Source organism: Priapulus caudatus, unplaced genomic scaffold, assembly GCF_000485595.1.
Source record: "Priapulus caudatus unplaced genomic scaffold, Priapulus_caudatus-5.0.1 Scaffold1142, whole genome shotgun sequence".
Lineage (NCBI taxonomy): Eukaryota > Metazoa > Priapulida > Priapulimorpha > Priapulimorphida > Priapulidae > Priapulus > Priapulus caudatus.
The window spans coordinates 19,713-30,179 of record NW_014578203.1 but is presented as its reverse complement, the minus strand read 5'-3'; positions in this window follow the sequence as shown (position 1 = coordinate 30,179).

The window sequence follows — 10,467 nt, the reverse complement described above, 5'->3', positions numbered from 1 at the left end:
GTCTTCTGCTGAGAATTCAGAGTATGCGTGTCACTGTCTCAAACTAACTGTCTGCAGCGTGTATAGACTGTCACATTCTTCTGACACGGCCCGCTATACTTGACAATGGCGGTCAGCCTATACTTCGCACGCAGAAATTCAGTCTACATGAACGATCTACCACGTTTGGTGTCATCTACGTGCTGGCGATCTGTACTTCTTTGGCGTGCGTGGCTAAGAGGTGTGCGGACGCGTATATACTAATAGCATCCATCGCTAGTTAGTTCTACGGGCGTGCCCCTGCCGTGGCAAGGTCAGCCATCAGTAGCAATGATAGATAGATTCAAGAGCGTATTAAGTATAACCTTCATATCTTGTACTTATTTCATACTTATATTTAATATAGTATCATACTTATGCCGCTCTTTGATAGATTTAATGTATTTTAGGCATGGTTCATTGGTAAAAGTGATTACATGAACCTTGGCAAACCTGCCTCTCCGGCAGTTAGACAAAGTGAGCAGTTTATCTGTCATATAGTCTATATATTGACGGAATTTAATGTGCATGTTGGTTTGCCTGTTATAATTTACAATAACGAGCCGAATAGGTAAGGAAATCACAAATGCATATGATAAATATCATGCGAAATAACGAGCTTCGTAATGGCAGGTGTCATCGTGGTCGTTTCTCTGTGTCCCTGGCTAGTAGGTTATACTGAGGTTCCCGTTTGTCTATTGCGTGTTCCACGTAATATCTCCGCGTGGCGCTCTCAGTGACACTTACTGTCGACGCGTTTGATTATACACTATTCGAATTTAATAGCTCATTAGCCTGATGTATCGCATGACTCAGTGATATCGGTCACTGCATATCGGCTTGTCTCGTAACTTTTCATTGAACTATACGTGCATCGTACTCGTTTTCGTTGGTGCCAAAGGACGTTATTGTGAGCCGTTAACGCGAGATGTTCCGCCTTAAAGATAGGTCGCGGCCGAGAACCAGGTGGCTGTTTCTGTCCTGATTACGTACGCTATACGTTCGCCGTAATGTACGTTGCTGATCTGGGAATTTTACAACTGCCACCTGGTTACGTTATTATACGCAGAAGGTGTCGTGTGTATTGGCGTTTGTTTGGCGATAATTTACAGGCACTTTCTACTCCATGTGGTCATTTTCAAATATAAGAGGTCGCTGACTGGGTTCTTTTGTACCCGATATTGGTTACTTTAAAGTGCGGAAAACGTTATAGACATCGGCCAACTGGCTGTTATTGTCGCACAAAACAAAGTCATAACGGCTTCAACAAGCGACAGGGCGGCGGACTTGCAATTAGAGCTATGTCTCCGTGTAGTTTGTTATCGTTTGTGGAGAATTGATAGTGTCGAGCATGCGCTGTAACGCGTGTGGACAAGGGCTGCTCGGGTGTATGGTACTGCGCGTGCCGACGGCTGATTAACATAAGTGATGAGTTCCGAGTCTACGCTATGTTCGCAACGTTAGGCTCATCGTGCATTCTTCGTAGTTATCGAATCTCGGCTAGGCGTCGGTGCCGGCAGATCAGGCACTTGATACAGAGGATATGAGAGGGGATATACACGTCCAATTAAAATGCAAGGTTAGCTAGATTGAGCAGTATGTCGCAGAAGACTCATGGTCACGTCACAGCTAGAATTTGTCCAATATGCTCATATATGCCACTACAATTAGACATATATGATAGACGCTACGAATAAAGTGGGAATAACTAGATGGCCGGCAATGCACAAACCATCAAAACTAATGTGATAAATCGCCTGCTAATTCTGTATTCCTCGTGATAATCAATATACACAAAAGTCTCAATTCGAAACAATCTAAGTATATCTCACAAGAAAAAATCACAAATCACATAACATCCTCAGATTCAGCAGATCGAATTCAGCGTACGGATCTCGCCAGCGTACACTGATCCGCGATGACTATGCGCCTCAGTGATTCGTCTCAAAGCTCACTAGTACATCAGCACACCAGCACAGGCAGCGAGGCGCTGACGAGCATTAAGTTCATTTTACAAGTAACTCTGTTGAATCCATATGAGAAATATTCCCATAAATTTAGCTTTTGTTTGTGAAGTATGAGCCACAGTGACAAACACTCGAGGTCAGTTCCGCAGCTGTGGGATCTATCGGCGCACTATGCGTATCGCTAACGTTGTTCTAGCTCTCATAGTTTCAGTCACTCTTATGGGGTCGTACACTTTTTCCTCTTTTTGGAAAAAGAAGATCCTGTAGACTTTGGTATGAGACCTTCAAGCTGAATTCTACGAGAATATTCTCGGCTGTCACACCTCTCAGCGCCTCCGCGTCGTGCTCCTAGGTGCTCACAGTCTGAGCTACTAGGCCGAGCGAAGCATGACTTATTGACACATACTTTTTGAAAATGTTTTGTTTACCTGTGCCGCAGTATATTCTTTGGCCGCTTATTTATTAAAGAAATCATTGGTGGGCCGTATGGCATTGCGGCCTCGGGCCACAATACGCAGAGGCGAGACGAAGTTGTTTTCGCTCTTGGGGCAGTGGGTTAAAGAGAACGGCAGTAGGGAAGTGGATTGTACCCCAAGGCGAGATATGGTGAAGACATCCCTGCACTTATTGAGTGTCTACTGAGCTCCAGTTTCAAGGCCTAGTCGTCACAACGTCGCTTAGCCTGGGATCACAACACTATCAAACGTCTCGTACGGTAGCGCCGTACATTAGACATGTGTACCACACCTTCACGTAGGGAAAATTAAGCGACCTATGTCAACCTGTCTTTCTTCATTGATCGTCTCTTTGCAGATCTGCATCCTCAAGTCGAAGCAAGTTCGCAGGAGTTTACTTCTTCCTTGACGGGTGATTTGATTAACAAATTAAATACACACGTGATAAACACCATAAACTGAGTTAAGATAATGTAAAGAAATATCAGTATATTAAGTTTTATAATTAAGATTTAGTTCATCGGTGTGTTCGGATATTTTACTTACATTGATTTGTGTGTGATATATATTAGACACGTGACGACAAGATCACGGTAATTTTGTGTTCCAATACCTCAAATGACCCGCAGGCACTAAGGCACGATTGTACTAGTGGTTTAGTACGCTGACAAGGATAGCAATCAGATCTTCAGTGCGTTCGACCGTATTTATATGAGCGGATAGAACGTGCGCATTGATAGATATAGGCGCCGACCAGACGAAATTAGACAGGAGTATCTCCTATTCGATTATGTGATTAAGCAGCAGGTCATTACAACGTGGTCGGAAGACAGTTTTTAAAACTAATTAATTTAAGTATTTAAGTGTATAATTAAACAGACTCATAAAATATATTGATTAATTAAACATATGCGTCTTAACCGCGCGGTGTAATGTTAATATCATAATTGTGTAGTTTTTTTTACACAAATGGAGCCACATCGTCATGCACGTAACGGTCATGCCGCAAACAGGCCGGCCCACACCACGCACGAACAAATATGTACAACAGCACATCTGTACTCTAGACACACGCACGTACGGAAACACACGCACGACTATTTGGGTAAGCGCACGATTATCTCAGGCACGACATCGTGAAAGATGAGTGAGGATGAATAACGGGGAACGGATAACAGCACTATTTAGGATCTAGAAAGTAGCGTGGATCCTTAAAGAAAAATCCGAGATGCTCGTCTGTGTGTTTTGTGGTCTGCAAAGAAGACGGGATCGAAAACGCAGGGAGTTGCCATCCCGAGACTGAGAACAAATAGGCATGAGCCACCTTACTCCTATGTGCAAACCGGCTAGGCACGTAAAGCCGTTTGTTTCCGCCAGTCAATTAGCCCAGGTAAGTGTATTGCAGCGCCACTTATGTTATATAGATTTTGATGTACTTAAGAAGCTTAAGAAATTCCGGGTTAGAACCAGATGTGAATTGCGGATTTTCATCCTAATACAGATCACGAAATAACTGATGAACGAACGTAATCTCTAGCTTGCCCTATGGTGTGAATTAATAGACATAAGCATCTCACCGACTAATATGAATGACACAAATGTAATAGCAAGTTGACCATATTGAGTACTTTTGCAATGACCAAGATTCTCAGACTGAATGGACCCTTAATTCTGAACAATTACTAATCGTAATTTAAATTTCTATCATTAAGTGATTCTCTTAATCGATAATTAACTAATTTCTACGTAAATTACTATGAGTGTAAATGATAGGAGATGCGTAACAAGTAAGGATTCTCATAACACGCAGAAGTATTGCCATTCCACCTGTGAAATTTTTATTTCCGGATTCTAATAATTTCTTTTTGTTTTGAAGTGGATTATTGTAGACCTTATGCTGCGTCACATTTCCTTTTGTCACCTGTTCTTTCCGTGCGCCTGTTACCTTTCTTGGTTTTTCTTGAGCCCCTGCTAATGCTCCAATAACCAGTGATGCATGATTTCGCATAGAGTGTTTGTATTTATGCTACTGTTGGCTAAGGCCGGAAAACCTACATCTTCAGCTTAACTTTCTGAAGTGTGCCAGCTAATCGCAGATTTACGTAAGGGCCGTGGAACCCGTCCGTCTGGACAAAGAACGACCCGAATAATTAGATCCCTCACCTTTTCTCGACCGACCTTGCTACACGGGAACGCATTCATCGGGAAAACTCGCTAATCCTCTACTCTATATTCGGCTTAATTTCTGTAAAGCTAGCATAGGCAAGTTCAAACTTAGTCCTCTGAAGTCCAGATAAATGTTTTTCAACCTATCACCGCGTTCATATATCTGTTCTTTATGCAGGAACAACTTACTATCAGAATACCGAAATACCATGCATGGCCCAGTGAGCAAACCAATTCCTATCGGATAAGTCGTAGATGGAAGGTGTTAGGACTCGACTTCAGCAGTCGCACACTCTAGCTCATCCCTTCAATGATTCGCAGATGAGTTAGCAGACGGCCTAACAGATCCGTTCCCTCATACCAGGTGTCAGTAAGATAGAATGTAGAACGCAATCAGGTAAACACCGCTAACAAGTGCGCCAACCATAGATTGAATTACGAAAGAATTATAATCGAACTAACGAATTAAATAAATAACCACAGCGAGAACAGAATGCCACTGCTTGCTGTGCCTATGCTCCAAGATCTCTTCTCGCGCATAAGCTGGAGTCTCCTGCACGCATAAAGTCGATACCCCAGATGCTACTCACAAAATATGAGACATGAATAATTTGTGATTATTTTGACAGCCTATCTTTTGGTGTTTTGGTTGTGTATGTTTCCAGCCAGAAGGCACAAATTTTGTTGTTGTTGTGTACCCCGAGACTCAATGTTGCCAAATAACTGATCGTTACGCTGACGATCATAAAAGCTAATGCAATGCTGAGAATGGGGGCGGATAGAGTAAGAGGGACGGCACCTACGCAACCTCGGCGGTAGCTTACATACGAGACATGTATTAATTTTCGTGAAAGTTTGCCGCTTAGCGTGACACATTGCGAAACATCGCGGAAAATACGGATATAGTGTGTTAACTGACAAAGATAGCCAGCGCACACCGGTGCAATACATGCAATTCTTACACGTGCAACATGCACGCACTCTCCAGGCACGTAATACGCCGAGTGCGCATTCGATACCACGGTTCGCGCATAGGCCAATAAGAACAATGCGACAGGAGTGCATACTCACGCCCACGACTGCGCAACCGCCCACAGAAAAGAAGTGCGCACGCACAACGCACTCTCTCTCTCGCCTGTGTTCAATCATCATTTTTCGTCCTCTCTCATCTCTACTCCTTTATCTACTCGCCTCACGTTACTAGACTATTATCTTAATTTTCCTGTTTAACCAAGACAATACTTGTGTAATACTATCACTCATAGCTAGTGAGTGCGTATCAGGTTTTACGGTCACGATATTTATATTGTGGACGTCCTTTTTATTTATACTCATAATATAATTACGTGAAAAATACTTTGTATTTTCGATAATGAATAGGTACGTATAATCGTTTGAGTAGAACGTAGAAATTGCGTAAAGGATCGATAGAGAGAGAGTAAACATAAGTGCGGTTGCGTGAGCAGTCGTGGTACTGATGTCTGGAGATAGCGTAGTGCATGGAGTGGGTGATCGGTATACCCTGGACTTCTGAGCTAGACTCTCGATCTCTGTCATCTCGGAGATAGTACGTGAGAGACTCCGCATGCTCTCTCGATCTCTCTCTCTCGGGTTACTGGACTGCGAGCTGGCGATCTCTCTCTGAGCTTCTCTATCTCTCTCTCTCTCTCCTTCTCTCTCTCTCTCTCTCTCTGACCCTCTTCTCTTTCTCTCTCTCTCTCTTCTCGCTTCTCTCTCTCCAATTTATCTCTCTTCTTAAAAAACTACTTACTACATTTTTTGTTAAAAGTTCGCCAATTAATATCGTGACCCAACCTTCACTCGCTAGTTTTACCATTTGTTCTGTTGTACAGGAATAATTCTTCTTAGCGCGAATGGCTGCAAGTATATTAACCGCTACAAACTTCAGTGCAGCACTTCGCGAACAACACCGTTTCGTCACGGTGAGCATCGTCCTGATGTAATTATAATTCACGCTGCTGCGTATATGTATAATTATATTTATATATAAACATATATTATATATATATATATATATATATATTACTATATATAGAGTGGCGAAATGCTGCACATTGTTGGGCGTTTAATGGACACATGCCGACAAACAGTTGCAGATAGCCAAAATTAACAATTCTTAGAATTTTGTTTGTGTAATTCGTATCGGCAGCTGCTCGGCTGTTGCGTGGCTAGCAAGTTAATGCCTCGCTTTCGTTAATTAATTGTATGGTAGGTTTGTTCTTACACAGTGGCCACGGTTTATTAGCTAACCTTGGTGGCGCGCTTGGACTGTGGCTGGGACTATCCATTCTCGCCAGCTTTCGAATTTCAATTGAATTACATATTTGACTCGCCGTGCATTGTTTTGAAGTCCGTAACACGCCAGAATCATCACGAACTGTGTGTGGAAACGGTAGGTCGCATTGCCCCGACCGTGTCCACAAGCACGATTGCGTCCTTACTCTGGAAAGTTCATCAACGGATTCCGTGCAAAGTTAGAGAAAATGCCGCGTCAGATGTATTGCGTTGTTCAGATCGATCTACCATCGCGCGAATGCTTCGCGTACGAACTCTACCATACTGCGCAGTAGCATCATTTGAAATTTTAAAAAAATGTAAAAGTAATAACATTAAAAGGGAAATAAACGAATAAATAATAATAATAATAATAATAAATATAATAATAATAATAAGATAATAAATTAATAGTTGAAGGAAGATTGTAGCCTTCCGGTTACGTGCGGTCCAAATGTTTGTCTGCTTAAAAAACCTGTATAGCCTTCGGTTACGCTTGTCCAAATGCTTGTCTGTTTAAAAAAACTATATAAGCCTTCCGGATAGTTGTCAAATGTTGTCTATTTTAAAAAACTATATAGGCTTTCGGTTACGTTGCCTCCAAATCGTTGTCTGATTAAAAAAACTGATATAGCCTTCCGGATACGTGGTCCAATGTTGTCTGTTTAAAAAACTATTATAAGTCTTCCGGTTACGTTGTCCAAATGTTGTCTGTTTAAAAACTATATAGCCTTCCGGAATACCGTGGTCCAAATGTTGTCTGGTTTAAAAAACTATATAGTCTTCGGTTACGTTGTCCAAATTGTTGTCTGTTTAAAGAACTATATAGCCTTCCGGTTACGTTGTTCCAAATGTTTTAGTCTGTTTCAAAAACTAATATAGCCTTCCGGTTTAACGTTGTCAAATGTGTTCTGTTTAAAAAACTATAATTACGCCTTCGGTTACGTTGGTCCAAATGTTGTCTGTTATAAAAAATGATTCAGCGGAATATGACGAACACGGGTCTTATTTACATTCGTTATTTATTCTCTATTGTGGTTGTGTGGTTTTAAATCGCTGAGATCTCTGGGTGTCTACTGGCTACGTAAGTATATTATCGTTGTCTTAATAAAGAACATGTCTAGCACACTGATAAGTTTGGCTGTGGCGTTGCTCGATCGCGTGACCTGCCTTGACTTGCCGCTCCAGGAAGTCCCTTAACGCGCTATGCCTCGTAAGCACTCGCTACGCGTATTTCAACCAACGACACTGCATTGTGCCAGCGCACCATTACGGCCACAATGATTCTATAATAAACCAAAAAATTCGCCGCTAACAAAATTTCCAGTATGTGTAGTAATATGACCGCCAGACGTCAGTACTGTAGCCTGAGCATGGAGGGAGGGTGGGTAAAGCAAAGATCCGTATATCACTGAGTTCAAAGTAGTCTGCATTTAGAATATAAGATATATATATATAGGATACGATGGCCATGATCACGCTGACTTGACAGTGTTGTCCCATTTCATAATAACGTAATTTATGGATATTTTCATGAATTAACATTTTGTATAAAATTTATGCTCGTTCGCGTGTGCTTGTGCGGTGTGTGCATGCGTGTGTATGTGCGTGCGTGCGTGCATGCGCGTGTGTATGTGTGTGCGTGCGTGCATGCGCGCGTGTGTATGTGTCTGTGTCTCCGTGTTTGTGTGTATGTGTGCGTGCGTACGCGGGTGTGTGTTTTTATTTGCTTGTTTATTAAAACTGTCAGCATTTGACTTTTGTTATATATAAAGCATCTGCTATTATGATGCAAAATATCATCAGCATCATTATGTATTGATATACCTACCCTTTACGCGTTCATAGAAACGTACAAAAATTATATACGGTGCATATATTCGTGGCTGATAATGTGTGATAATGTGTGATAACATAAAGAACATGCAGACAACTCTACATACGTTAAAGGCATGTGAGAATACATTTATCCAAGATATAATGGCTGCTTATTGCAGTCGGCAGCCTCATTTGTTCATCGTTTGACTTTTTTGTGCCATAAATACCGTTGGACGAATGTCTATACCGTTTTCCACATTTTTAAGACAATAATCAGCAAGTCGACTCTTATTTTGAAATGAACATGTATAATTGGTGTCCTGTAATTGTCGCCAAAGAAATCAAAACCTCTGCTATATAACGTAGCCAGTGTGCAGTTGTATTCAGGTAGACGTTTAGGCGACGTATAGGCGACGTATAGGCGACTTTTAGGCTCGTAGACTTTGACTCGTAGACCGTTGACAGAAACATCGTAAAATTACGAGAACGAAAAATCCCAGCAAGTTTCCCGACGATTACGAGATCGCAGACCATATGGTAACTTTAAGATTAAGATGAAAATACCGCATTTACAGAAATAATTGCAGTTGTAGTGATATTAATTTCATATTAATTAGTAAAACGTGTGTTCTTCGTGGAAAACCGGTTAGAAACATTACTTATCTACCAATTGTGTACCAAAATAAACATTTACAAGTGGCGTTTGTTCTCTAAGCATTAACATTAGCATTAGTTCTCCTAGCATTAACATTAGCATTAACTTTACGATGTTTCTGACAATGGCCTCTTGATCTATTTATAGATAGTCGAACCTGCAGATGGATCTTCTTACATCATTGATTACTATGGTGCTGGCGTTATGCACCTAGTAGTGTACAATGATACCTACTACCATCCCACGGGCTGAACTCGTTTAAGTTTCTTGTCATACTTTTATATATATGTAAATTCGTTATAAAAACCTAGAAATGGGCAAAGAGGGGTCCGCAGGCGTCCGGGGACCGGATCTGATAAATTTTTGCATTCTAGACATCAAAATTACTTCTCAGATTCTCTCAGAATCCACCAATTTTTTTAAAAAACCTCCCCCCCCCCTAAGTGGCCTTCGGCAGCTTTTTAAAACACCAGAAAAAGTAAGCAGGAAAAAGCGCCCTTTATTTCTTCCTGGACACCCCCTTTTCAAAAATCCTGGATCCGCCCCTGCAGGTCTGCATGAGTGTGTACACATGCATTGACAGTGTAACGAGGAATGATGATAGAAAGCCAAACTTGTTGTAGTAACCGGCATAAACTTTAATAACGCATACACAGTGTCGTCACATCGCACCAAGAGACAAAAAAAAACGCGCACACGCACATACGCGCGTGTGCCTCCTTCCGCAACCAGAACCAGAATCCCCGACTCCTATATCTCTGTCCTATATGTTACCCGCCAAAACTCCTACAAACATACTGCCCGCACATGTAACCGTTCTCACAGACCGCGTCCTACCCTCCATTTCACAATGACCCTCTAATCTGTCTAACCTAACCACGTCTACCATTCTCCCTAATACATCAATGTAGCCGCGCATCTTATTGCGCGACGCTCTGTCTAGCTAGACTATGGCTAAAACAACTACCAGTTTAGCTCCACTGACTAATCCATGTAACACGTGCAAAAGACATGTTACAACAGGTCTGCATGCGTGTGTACACATTGACAGGTCTGCATGCGTGTGTACACATTGACAGGTCTGCATGCGTGT